Source organism: Salmo salar, chromosome 03 (assembly GCF_965601325.2).
Source record: "Salmo salar chromosome 03, fSalSal1, whole genome shotgun sequence".
NCBI classification, from domain to species: Eukaryota; Metazoa; Chordata; class Actinopteri; order Salmoniformes; family Salmonidae; genus Salmo; species Salmo salar.
This window is the reverse complement of record NC_138293.1, coordinates 32,539,254-32,553,547: the sequence shown is the minus strand read 5'-3', so window position 1 is coordinate 32,553,547 and position 14,294 is coordinate 32,539,254.

The window sequence follows — 14,294 nt, the reverse complement described above, 5'->3', positions numbered from 1 at the left end:
ACGTTACAGTATAAAATCCACAGGTGGTTCTGTGGGCCAAGCTAATGGGGAGGATATATAGCGAGCAGTGGGATGCTGTTCTCTTCTGTCCTTCATAACCCAAGGCACTACTGACACCAAGCGTTACTTATTCAAGGCACAATCGGAACATAAGGAGATATAATATACCCTCTATAGTATGATATCTGTTTCATTTCACATAAAACCCTGGGTTGGGGTCTTTGAATCAGTTGGTAACAATGGAAATTGCTATAAAAAAAAAATGATACCTGTTCGGTTATCATTAGGCCCATCACTCCTCGGGGCTGCTTAAAACCCCTCTATGCGCCTGAAAGGGAACAAAAGGAATATGAATTAAGGGTGTAACCGAGCTCTGCATTGGCTGGTCTCAGCGGTGCCTTCGTTCTGGGTCTTTCATCTGATTCCTGTCTCTGAATACTTTCTTTTAATTACAATGGGTAAAGGCAGAGCGGTGTGGACTTTAAAAAAAAAGACATTAGGCACAGGAGGCAGAGCTGCAATAAAACGAAAAGCCAGAGACAGTAGACACCTACTGTCATGGTCTGTCTGGTGTCCATTGGAGACAGACTGTAAGACTTTTCAGAGAGAAAGAGAGGGGTTGAAAACACTCCTGCAATGTGCTGAGACTAAAATAATGAGAGACAGCCAGTCAGCCATACTGTAACCTTTTGCATGCACTCTATAATGTTACCAATGTTTTCTCTGTCAAACACAGCTGCACTAATACAGTTTTGGCCTCTCATCTCAAATGACAAAAAAGAGAAAGGTAAAAAAAAATATTAAAACACCTCCTACAACATTCTTACCATTTAAAACTTGGATAATCTAAGTGGTGTTTGTGAATGGTCAGTCCATAGTCACATCTTGTTTAGTGAAATGTTATGCAGGGGAATGCCAGATGATCATAATGGACAGATATTGAGAGCAGAGGCTGAGGCAGTGGTCGTTTTATTTGCTTGGAGTCCGCCACCACACTCCGCCGCACTGACACCATTGAGGGATTCTCCTAGAGTATGCTGAGATCTGGATGTGCTGAGAACCAGGAGACACGAACAGTGGAACAGCTTATATTCAAACAGGAATTACAAATAAAGGTGCAAGTTGGAACCAAATAAGGTTCTTGAGAGCAATGCCATAGGGGAACCATTTTATGGCCTCTGAAGAACCATAAATGGGATGGTTCTTTGAAGAACCATACAAAAATCCCAAACCAGAAACCTAGTTGGCCCTCCAGGACCGGAATTGAATAGCCCTGCTGTAGGATTTTAAGCCTTATTTCCATATTTCCCAGGATGACTTTAGAGTGAATTTTAGAGTTACCAGTACCCCCCCATGACTGTGCTTGCTAGTGACAGAGACATGGCTGTTGCGTTCATTCATTTTAGCCCTGTGGTCGTCACCATTAGTGAATATGTTATCATTAAAATTACATTATTTAAAACCATTCAATTCATGTTTCTTATTTTGAGGGCCTAGTTTTACCCTAATAGATTGGCCTGAAACTCATAGTAAACATGCCACATCAGGCATGCAAGTCACATTATGTTGGCTTGCAAAGGAATGTGTAATTCCAATTGGAATCCAGCCAGTGGGGATATCCACAACCTGATTCAGAATGACTACTAGGGTTGAGAAGACTAAGATACACTACATGACCAAAAGTATGTAGACACCTGCTTGTCGAATGTCTCATTCCAAAATCATAGGCATTAAAATGGAGTTGGTACCCATTTTGCTGCTATAACAGCCTCCACTCTACTGGGAAGGCTTTCCACTAGATGTTGGAACATTGCTGCAGGGACTTGCTTCCATTCAGCCATAAGAGCTTTAGTGAGGACGGGCTCTGATGTTGGGCAATTAGGCCTGGCTTGCAGTCGGCATTCCAATTCCTCCCAAAGGTGTTTGATGGGGTTGAGGTCAGGGCTCTGTGCAGACAAATCAAGATCTTTCACACCGATCTCGACAAACCATTTCTGTATGGACCTCGCTTTGTGCGCTGCGGCATTGTCATGATGAAACAGGAAAGGGCCTTCCCCAAACTGTTGCCACAAAGTTGGAAGCACAGAATCGTCTAGATTGTCATTGTATACTGTAGCGTTAAGATTTCCCTTCACTGGAACTAAGGGGCATAGCCCGAACCATGAAAACCAGCCCAAGACTATTATTCCTCCTCCACCAAACTTTACAGTTGGCACTATGCATTGGGGCTGGTAGTGTTCTCCTGGCATCCGCTAAACGCAGATTCTTCCGTTGGTCTGCCAGAAGCGTGATTCATCACTCCAGAGAACACGTTTCCACTGCTCCAGAGTCCAATGGCGGCAAGCTTTACACCACTCCAGCCGACACTTGGCATTGCGCATGCTGATCTTAGGCTTGTGTGCGGCTGCCTGGCCATGGAAACCCATATTCTTGAAGCTTCCGACAAACAGTTCTTGTGCCGAGTTGCTTCCAGAAGCAGTTTGGTAGTGAGTGTTGCGCTACGTGCTTCAGCACTTCGCGGCTGAAACGTTGTTGCGCCTAGATGTTCCCACTTCACAATAACAGCACTTACATTTGACCTGGACAGCTCTAGCAGGGCAGAAATTTGACAAACTGACTTGTTGAAAAGGTGGCATCTTATGAAGATGCAACACTGAAAGTCAATGAGCTCTTCAGTAAGACCACTCTACTGCCAATGTTTGTCTATGGAAATTGCATGGCTCTAGAGTTCTGTGGAGATGGAAATATCCTCCAGAAGGAAAACCAGCTCTGCAGCACTCGCCAATCAGGCCTTTATGGTAGAGTGGCCAGACAGAAGCCACTCCTCAGTAAAAGGCATATGACAGCCCGCTTGGAGTTTGCCAAAAGTCACCTAAAAACTCTCAGACCGTGAGAAACAAGATTCTCTGGTCTGATGAAACCAAGATTGAACTCTTTGGCCTGAATGCCAAGCGTCACATCTGGAGGAAACCTGGAACCATTCCTACGGTAAAGCATGGTGGTGGCAGCATCATGCTGTGAGGATGTTTTTCAGCGGCAGGGACTGGGACACTAGTCAGGATCGAGGGAAAGATGAACGGAGCAAAATAGAGAGATCTTTCATGAAAACCTGCTTCAGAGCACTCAGGACCTCAGACTGGGGCGACGGTTCACCTTCCAACAGGACAACGACATTAAGCACACAGCCAAGACAACGCAAGAGTGGCTTCGGGACAAGTTTCTGAATGTCCCTGAGTGACCCAGTCAGAGCACGGACTTGAACCCGATCGAACATCTCTGGAGAAACCTGAAAATTGCTGTGCAGCAACGCTCACCATCCAACCTGACAGAGCTTGAGAGGATCTGCAGAGAAGAATGGGAGAAACTCCCCAAATACATGTGTGCCAAGCCTGTAGCGTCAGACCCAAGAAGATTCAACGCTGTAATTGCTGCCAAAGGTGCTTCAACAAAATACTGAGTAAAGGTCTGAATACTTATGTAAATGTGATATTTCTGGGTTTTATTTTTAGATTAGCAAACATTTCTATAAACCTGTTTTTGCTTAGTCATTTTGGGGTATTGTGTGTAGATTGATGAGGGGATTAAACGATTTAATACAATTTAGAATAAGGCTGTAAACTAACAAATTGTGGAAAAGGTCAAGGGGTCTGAATCCTTTCCCAAGGCACTTGATATTGTAGGAGACAGGTTAAAACATCTAAACTGGAACAACCATTTCAGTAATGGGTGCAATCATTTCAAATAACAGATTGGAATAGTTAAGAAAAATGTTATTTATATTTGAGTAGCATAAGATGAATTAATCAATTAATGTTTAAACAAAAACATAGATATTGAAAATAACAGTTAAAAAAAATCTACCTGCAATAGAGCATACTGGATATGATAATGATGGGCTTGGTTTTGGTTCAACTCTGGATATTAACACCAACACTTCAATTTTTTTTTACACCAATTAGTGCTCATTTAACTCCTGAATCAACACTAGAAATGTTACACTGAAAAGTCAAGACTAGTTAACACTGGCCATTTTGCCATTCGCTATGAAAGGGACACGTCTGCAGGCTTCCATACATTTCAAGAACCATTAAGAATTCTAAAGAACCGTAGATGCTACGTCAAGAACCTCCCACTTAACTCAAAGGTTCTTTATTGGGCAAAAGTTCTCTAAGGAACCTTAAGAGCTAAGGAATAACTTGTTTTCGGTGTATGAAATAACTAACTACAGGTGACATGAGGTTACCATGATTGGACAAATGACATTGACAGAAAGAAGGAAACAATAACTCAGGGAGAGAGAGAGAGAGAGAGAGAGAGAGAGAGAGAGAGAGAGAGAGAGAGAGAGAAAGAGAGAGAGAAAAAAAAGAGAGAGAAAAAAGAGAGAGAGAGAGAGAGTGAGAAAAAGAGAAAGAGAGAGAGAGAGAGAGAGAGAGAGAGAGAGAGAGAGAGAGAGAGAGAGAGACAGAGCTGAATGGAGTGTGGTGGGTTTTTTTCAATAGAAAACACTGTACCTTTGTGTGCATATGAAACAGTTCTAAAAAGTAATCAAACGTATTCCAATCAACATCAACAGTGGTTAAAGAAAGGTAAGCCTATGTTGCTCAAGGACAGCGTATCCTCTCTGCCATTTCCACTTGCCTTAGTACAGTAGTATAAGTATGACTTACACTTTGTGAAGCATTTACTGTATGTGGCATTTATGAAGACCACCATATTCATACCAGCTTCACACATTCTTGCACTATTCTAAAACCAGCAGCAAACCAAACACCTTCTAATCCAACAGCATAGATAGAGAGGACAATACAGATTTTTCATAACGAGGTGCTGTTCTATATTCATGTGTATAATTGTCTATAGGGACTACTGAGGACATAGTGTAACTGCTATGACTCATAGAAAGCCAATGCTTAAGCAAACCAAGCACTAGCCCACTGCGAAAGAGAAAGGGGGGGAGAGAAAAAAGCTTCAAAAGGCTTGATGAAATGTAGCATCATCAAAGTGAGGATTCGTCCCCTGAGGAGGTTCATCCTCACTATCTCCACAGACATCATAAGTGCTTGGAGAGCTGCTGTCTGTAGGAAGTGACAAGCGTTGTCGGGTCACGGGGGGTTTGATCTCAATCATTATCACACAGGTTTGTTCTGCCGCAGTATGTCCGTCCAGAAGTCCAGGCAGTGAAGGCAACGCTGTGTCTGTGTCGTGGACGGTCCTGTTTTTATCTGGTCCTCTCAGGAAGGAGGAGGAAGTGGTGGCCACACCTAGAGACTAGTTATACTACTGTACCTGCCCTTCTCACTATGGTCAATGAGGTGAAATCAAAGGCCTGAGACAGGGGTGTCGAACATGTGGCCTGTTAGTCATAATGGCCTCAGGCACACAATCTGATCCAATCTCCCCCACACAAGACATCCCAACACTAGCCTCGGATTAGTAGGAAAGAAAATGTTTGGCGGGAAATTATTCACATAACAGCTCATGTAAAGTTAATGCTGTTTAGGAAAATCAATTGCTACACTATGAGCATGTATCTACACAGGTGTCTAAGAGATTTGCCTTCACTTGGACTCAGATGGCCCCTTCAGCAAAATGACATTGACACCCCTTCACCAAATAACAGAGACAATATGGAACTCAAGAAAATAATTATGGATGACTCAATGGAGAACAGGAGGTGAGTCATTTGACAGCTCCCGATAGGCTATTGAAATTCTGTTGAGATTCCACGTGGAGTTCTCAGGCAGGGTAACACTTCTCCAGCTGAACTTCCTGTCAGAGCCGCCCTGTGAGACAACATCTTGCTTAGTTTCTATCTCAACCCCCTGCATGAGTAATGACAAGCCATTTGTCATCATATATATCCCATCATAAATGGTTAGGACCTGTGTCATGTCATATCTATATTAGCATTACATAGGCTTCATGACATTTGCCGTTCAGCAGAGCATTTACTGGGGTGTTTGCATTCGTTTGAAGGATTTATGTCTGAGCCACTTACTGTGCAATGTCCAGTCTTCATGCAAAAGGGGCCTCCAAGAGTATGTGAGCCTCTCTCCAAGAAGTTGATCATTTGGGTATGGAAACAGTTGAAGAGAGTGATGTAACAGTCAGTGTGGGTGGGGTAGTGGAGGCAGACATTTAAAAAGGAGCTTACTGGGGCTGGAGCACTCACTCTGGCTTTCATTGTCTCTGCTTTGATCTGGCTCAGACGGCCATGTTGTATCCTCCCATAATCTTTGCTCTGTCTCCAAAATGTGGCAGTAGACTGTATAGCTGAGACTGGGTCTCTCTGCATCTTTGCATTGCCTCTAATGTCAAGCTTGAATGTCCTCCTGTAAACAGTAACTATTTGGAGTTAGTTGTTCAGAGGAAAATATGATTTCATTTATTACCAATTTCAAGATATATTCTCCTCTCTGGGTAAAATAAACAACGCGCACTAGAGAAAGCAAGCATTCTGCTACACCCGCGATAACATCTGCGAAACATGTGTATGTGACCAATAAAATTGGATTTGATTTGAAACAAGATCACAAGTATCATCATCTTTTCCTTCTTTCATTCATTAGGCTACTTAACAACATTGCACATACCAGCACAAATGTAATGCTTGGGTGACTTGAGGACAGTCAGTAGTGTCACAAAAAGGACTGTAGTATCCTTTTCATGTTCTGTAAGTAGCAGGGAAGATTCTGAGCTGTATAACTCTGAAGCAGCACTTCAAAGGCAGATTAGCCATCTATCTCAAATTAGCTGCTTGTTCAACCGTCTGAGCACTCTGGAGCCATCCTCTGTTCTGAAAAATAAATTAGCTCTATCTCTCTCATAATAGTCTGTGTAGGGGAAATTACAACCATTTATGTTGCAGACACTAGACAGTGCAGCCATGCAGGGTTCATTGTATAGAAGCATAAAACAGCAGCACAAGCTTTCTCTCTGCAGCCAGACAGCAACAATGGGACAAAGAGATCTGGTACAGTGAGTGAAACAAAATAGACACGAACCCTACTACACCTTATGGTTTTCAAATCAACATTCCCAGACAAATACAGACTAAGGGCACCCCGCTGTTCTGGGACGGAGTGCCCAGACCCGACCAGTCGAGAGGTGGCAGAGGGGGCACTAAACTGTAAATCCCCTGGATCAAATCTTTGACACTCAGGAGAGGAGTGAGTTACAAAGGTACAACTGTGTGGAAATGGAAAAAACCTGGTAGAGCTGGAGAAAACCTGGTAGAGCTGGAGAAAACCTGGTAGAGCTGGAAAAAACCTGGTAGAGCTGGAGAAAACCTGGTAGAGCTGGAGAAAACCTGGTAGAGCTGGAGAAAACCTGGTAGAGCTGGAGAAAACCTGGTAGAGCTGGAAAAAACCTGGTAGAGCTGGAGAAAACCTGGTGTAACTAAGACATGAAGGCTGCTTGTCAGTTGCCTCTACTGTACAGCCAATCTATGTTGTGTTGAGCTCAAGACTCGATGATTCAAGGAGTCAGGAAATATTTGCTTTTGGTGTATAATACATTTTCTGACAAAATAATTCATGCTCTGTTGTTGGAAGAGAGAAGGCTGCATCTTTGCAATAGACTGTATCAAAAACATACACTGCCTTCGGAAAGAATCCAGACCCTTTGACTTTTTCCACATTTTGTTACAATACAGCCTTATTCTAAAATGGATTAAATAAATGCAAATCATCAGCAAGGCACTGTACATAATACACTTGCTCCATGTATACAACACGTTGTTTGAGCTTGTCAGTGCCAAAAGTACATTGTCAGTGGAACGAAGGGGTCAGTGCTCAAGACTACACTGTTGACATGCTATTGGAATGTCTTCTGACGGCAGCACATGGCTTATATCACCTGCACATCATTAGACCATGAACTGTACTTTTCAGCACTCACTATATGAGTGGCAAACAAAGCCAAGAACTATATCCCAATGAAATACCAGATCAGTCCTCAGCTGATGAGAACAGAAAGAGAAAAAGAGAAAGATCTTTCTTTGGCTCCGATTTTCTCTGTTTTAATTACATAAACAAATGTGTGATTGGGGCTTGCCTGCTGTTGTATTTCGGGCCCGGCACCAGCTGTTTGAGACAGGCAGACACAGCTGTATACATGTGTCTTTGCACACTAAATCAAATGTCCCCTTGTGCTCATCTGGAGTGAATTAGGATGGAGGAGGGGGGAGGAGAGGGGATGCAGGCTCTGATATACAGGGGAGGAAATGGGTAATGTCCTGGAACCACATGCAACATCCTAATAGGAGCTAGTGATTGATAATAAAGAGATTTCCAGATCATCTCTCTCTGTCTCTCTCTCCCTCTCTCTGTGTCCTCAGTCCTCCCTCTCTCTTCTCCTATCCCTATAACCGTCTCATAACTTCTAAATGAGTCTCTCTCTAACCACCTCAGAGAACAGTGATAACTTTCCCATGATAAAAAACACATGAGGATTTTATTTTCAACATGTGGTGACCCCACTCACTACACATTGGCAAAGCACAAACATAGGTGTTTGGCCATAGACTACAGTATATGACCTGCTGGCGTACCACCACACTGAAATGAAAGGCAGGTAGGAAATGGACATCCCATGCAAGGGAAGTCTCTCCAAGATAAATAATGCAAAACTATGTGACAGGGTTACTGTACATTAGTCATAACAGTGATGGGAAAATATGTGGCCTCTCATTCAATCATTTGAGAACATCAATCTGCATTCCCTTTGACCGTGCTTTGCAAAGAACATGAAACGGAAAGCAAGAAAGGCAATATGGAGAGCAGCTGGTTATTTGGGATGAACATGACATGCTGTTTGTTGGTGAGAGGAATGGGAAAATAGAGGGAATGAAAGAGTGAAAACAGACTCCCTTTCACATTTAATATGCATGTGTCTTCACATTCTTGCACACAGTCTGACTTTAAAATACATTCTCTTTTGCCCTAGCTGCACATGCATTTGGTGCAAGATGACAATCTACTTCTTACTAGAACAAGCTAGTCGTACTCTCACTTAAATCGTTTCCTGCATATTTGAGGCTGCTAAAAGTGGTCCTCAAGCATAGCCTCAATGCTTACAAGTTAGTATACTATATAAGGCTTCATTTTCCGAAGTTGAATCAACAATTTACTTCACAGAGTAATGCTTCCCCCTGCTGGATGTTGTATGTACTGTCAGGTCAATTTGAAACCATACATGGTATGTGCTTGAAAAAAATCTTAGGGGAAAATGTGATCTCAATTGGAAAAGATCAGGGTGTCTGTACTTTGAAGACCCTTTAACCAACCTCAAATACTTTGGACTTATAAACAGTGAGATATAGTCAATGTTTACATTATCACAGAATGGGAAATTAATTATTTATTTCTTAACTTCATCACATGAGGTTTGACTGTTAGAATTAATAAAAATATGTGTAAGGAATCAGATATGAACATTATATACAAAATAAATATCAATGCAATTGTTGAAAGACCTATATGGCTATTGTATTTGAAACTATTGCGTGAATTAAATCTACAGTATATCACACATTTCCACTAGATGGAGGCCTAGTCTTACTTTAAAATATATATATATATATTTTAAGACCAGGAAGCTGTTCCTCCACAAGCACATTAAATGTTTCTCTGTAGCTACAGCAGGCCTACTGTTCATCTACATGGGTTACATAAGACCAGTTCTGGAGTATGCTGTCCCCGCCTGGCCTCAAACCCAGACTGCTCAGCTGGAACGTGTCCAGAAGAGAGCCTGCAGAATAATTCTGGACAGGCTACCGGGAAACCATCGAAACCCTCGTAATCATGTCCTTGGAGAGCAGGATGGGCAACCTGCAACAGCCAAAAACGTAACACTCCCATGACACGCACAGGCTGTTATCAGAACTCTCCCATCCCATTCCACACTAAACTGATCAATGCACGCACCATATAGCCCAGAAGCCTTAGAAATGGCTCCCTAAGGACTCTAAAGATGTATTTACTAAAGCTACCACCCAAACCTTGTCATTGTAATAATGTTGTTTTGTATATATTGCATATTTTAACATTATATTAAGTGTTATGTTGGTTTAGGATTTTACTATTTGATAATTATATATGATTGATGTCATGACAGTGAATTGGTGTACAATTCAGTCTATGACCGCGAGAAACCAATGAAACCTACTACAACTTCTACTACTATTGCTACTACTACATTTACGACAAAAGGGAAAGAATCGCTCAATGACAGTCAGAGATGGGCTGATGAATTGCTCATAACTTCAGCTTTTTCAATGTTTATGTTCAAATCAAATTGTGGAAGGAACTTGGAATATTGAAATATGAGGTGACAGCTGATCATAAAAAGTGATATATGAGTGACAAATAACAACTTGAATTCAAGGACATCCTGATTTGAAAACATGGCCCATTATGACATTACACATTTGAGTATGTTGACTGCTCTAGAATGTTCAAATGGATTACTTAATGCTCTGTGTTTTGTCCCTTATTGCACATTCCATGCACTGTATTGACATCAGTAACACATCACCCATTCAAATCCTCTAACTATGTACAGTACAATATCAAAATGCGCCACAGCACAAATTCTGTTTGGTGTAAATCCATCAAATTTGGTGTCAACATCGTTCAAGTGTCTAGACAGGCCAAATTTAAATATTAAGATTGCAATGATCTATCATACTTACAGTGTCAATCAAAGTTGGGATTTTGAGAACATTTGAAAGAATCATTAAAATTACTTCACCATCCAGTAACAGTCAAAAGTTTGGACACACCTATTAATTCAAGTGTTTTTCAATTTTTTTTACTATTTTCTACATTGTAGAATAATAGTGAAGACATCAAAACTATGAAATAAAACATATGGAATCATGTAGTAACCCAAAAAGTGTTAAACAAATCAAAATATAGCCACCCTTTGCCTTGACACACTCTTGGCATTCTCTCAACCAGCTACACCTGGAATGCTTTTCCAACAGGAGTTCCCACATATGCTGAGCACTTGTTGGCTGCTTTTCCTTCACTCTGTGGTCCAACTCATCCCAAACCATCTCAACTGAGTTGAGGTCGGGTGATTGTGGAGGCCAGGTCATCTGATGCAGCACTCCATCACTCTCCTTCTTGGTCAAATAGGCCTGCTCTTAAATGCAAGTAAAACTAAATGCATGCTATTCAATCGATCACTGCCCGCACCTGCCCGCCCGTCCAGTATCACTACTCTGGAAGGCTCTGACTTAGAATATGTGGACAACTACAAATACCTAGATGTCTGGTTAGACTATAAACTCTCCTTCCAGACTCACATTAAGCATCTCCAATCCAAAATTAAATCTAGAATCGGCTTCCTATATCGCAACAAAGCATCCTTCACTCATGCTGCCAATTATACCCTCGTAAAACTGACCATCCTACCGATCCTCGACTTTGGCGATGTCATCTATAAAATAGCCTCCAACACTCTACTCAACAAATTGGATGCAGTCTATCACAGTGCCATCTGTTTTGTCACCAAAGCCCCATACACTACCCACCACTGCGACCTGTACGCTCTCGTTGGTTGGCCCTCGCTTCATATTCGTCGCCAAACCCACTGGCTACAGGTTATCTACAAGTCTCTGCTAGGTAAAGCCCCGCCTTATCTCAGCTCACTGGTCACCATAGCAGCACCCACTCGTAGCACACGCTCCAGCAGGTATATCTCACTGGTCACCCCCAAAGCCAATTCCTCCTTTGGTCGCCTTTCCTTCCAGTTCTCTGCTGCCAATGACTGGAACGAACTGCAAAAATCACTGAAGCTGGAGACTCATATCTCCCTCACTAGCTTTAAGCACCAGCTGTCAGAGCAGCTCACAGATCACTGCACCTGTACATAGCCCATCTGTAAACAGCCCATCTATCTACCTCATCCCCATACTGTATTTATTTATTTATCTTGCTCCTTTGCACCCCAGTATCTCTACTTGCACATTCATCTTCTGCACATCTACCATTCCAGTGTTTAATTGCTATATTGTAATTACTTTGCCACCATGGCCTATTTATTGCCTTAACTCCCTTATCTTACCCCATTTGCACTCACTGTATATAGACTTTTTTTCTTTTTTTTTCTACTGTATTATTGACTATGTTTTGTTTATTCCATGTGTAACTCTGTGTTGTTGTATGTGTCGAATTGCTATGCTTTATCTTGGCCAGGTCGCAGTTGAAAATGAGAACTTGTTCTCAACTAGCCTACCTAAATAAAGGTGAAATAAATAAATAAATAAATAAATTACAAAGCCTGTAGGTGTGTTGGGTCATTGTCATGTTGAAAAACAAATGATAGTCTCACTAAGCGCAAACCAGATGGTATGGCGTATCGCTGCAGAATGCTGTGGTAGCCATGCTGATTAAGTGTGCCTTGAATACTAAATAAATCACCAACAGTGTCACCAGCAAAGCACCCCCACACCATCACACCTCCTCCTCCATGCTTCACGGTGGGAACTACACATGCAGAGATCATCCGTTCAACTACTCTGCGTTTCACAAAAACAGGGCGATTGGAACCTAAAATCGCAAATTTGGGCTCATCAGACCAAAGGACAGACTTCCACCGGTCTAATATCTTCACTATTATTCTACAATGTAGAAAATAGTTAAAATAAAGAAAAACCCTTGAATGAGTATGTGTGTACAAACTTTGGACTGGTACTGTATCTATTTTGAAATACAATTTAGAATTAAACTGTTTTTCAAAATTCAGAAGGTACTCGCACATCTGAGCTTTCTTTTTTGCCGGTGCATGGTAACAGTTGAATTAAATGAGAAAAAACAAAGCCGTGAGGCCGATACGTAAAGCTTATTAAAAAGCAGTGATACTATCAAGAGTGGTATGAGGGTTTCTTATTTTTTTCTCAGAATTAAACTGTTTAAAATGTATAGTATTGTTCCCTATATGATCAACTCATTGTTGTTTGTGAAATACATCCCTTTCTGTATGGTACTATATTTAGTCTTTGGACACATTAACACATTTGAATACATGTTCAAATGATCAGATCTTAATATTTGTTGGTATGTAGACCAATTTATATATAAACAATATCTAAAGAAATCCACACACACTCTCTCTCAAACACACATGCACATATGCAGTATAATCAAATCCATTGCAAGTCAATGGAGACTGAAGAGTGAGTCATTTTGCAGCATTTTTCCTCTTTCTCAGATCTTTATCATGTTCAGATCTTAATACTTTTTGTTATATAGAATGTCTTGCCAATACAGTGTATATTTTCTGTATATGTAAAATGACCTTACTGAAGAGCTCAGTGACGTTCAAAGTGGCACCGTCATAGGATGCCACCTTTCCAACAAGTCAGTTCGTCAAATTTCTGCCCTGGTAGAGCTGCCCCGTCAACTGTAAGTGCTGTTATTTTGAAGTGGCAACATTTAGGAGCCGCAGTTCCAAGCTGCTTCTGGAAGCAACGTCAGCACAAGAACTGTTCGTTGGGAGCTTCATGAAATGGGTTTCCATGGCCGAGCAGCCGCACACAAGACTAAAATCACAATGTGCAATGTCAAGCATTGGCTGAAGTGGTGTAAAGCTTCATCACTCTCTGGAGTGATGAATCACGCTTCACCATCTGGCAATTCGACAGACGGATCTCGGTTTGGTAGATGCCAGAACGCTACCTACCCCAATGCATAGTGCCAACTGTAAAGTTTGGTGGAGAAGGAATAATGGTCTGGGGCTGTTTTTCATGTTTCGGGCTAGGCCCTTTAGTTCCAGTGAAGGGAAATCTTAACGCTATAGCATACAATGACATTTAGACGATTCTGTGCTTCCAACTTTGTGGCAACAGTTTTGGGGAAGGCCCTTTCCTGTTTTAGCATGACAATGCCGCAGCGCACAAAGCGAGGTCCATACAGAAATGGTTTGTCGAGATCGGTGTGGAAGAACTTGATTTGTCTGCACAGAGCCCTGACCTCAACCCATCGAACACCTTTGGGATGAATTGGAATGCCGACTGCGAGCCAGGCCTAATTGACAACATCAGTGGGCGACCTCACTAAGGCTTTTTTTTAACCTTTATTTAACTAGACAAGTCAGTTAAGAACAAATTCTTATTTACAATGACGGCCTATCCTTGCCAAACCTGGACAATGCTGGGCCAATTGTGCGCCACCCTATGGGACTCCCAATCACGGCCGGTGGATACAGCCTGGATTCGAACCAGGGACTGTAGTGACTGAATGGAAGCAAGTCCCCGCAGCAATGTTCCAACATCTAGGGGCAATCCT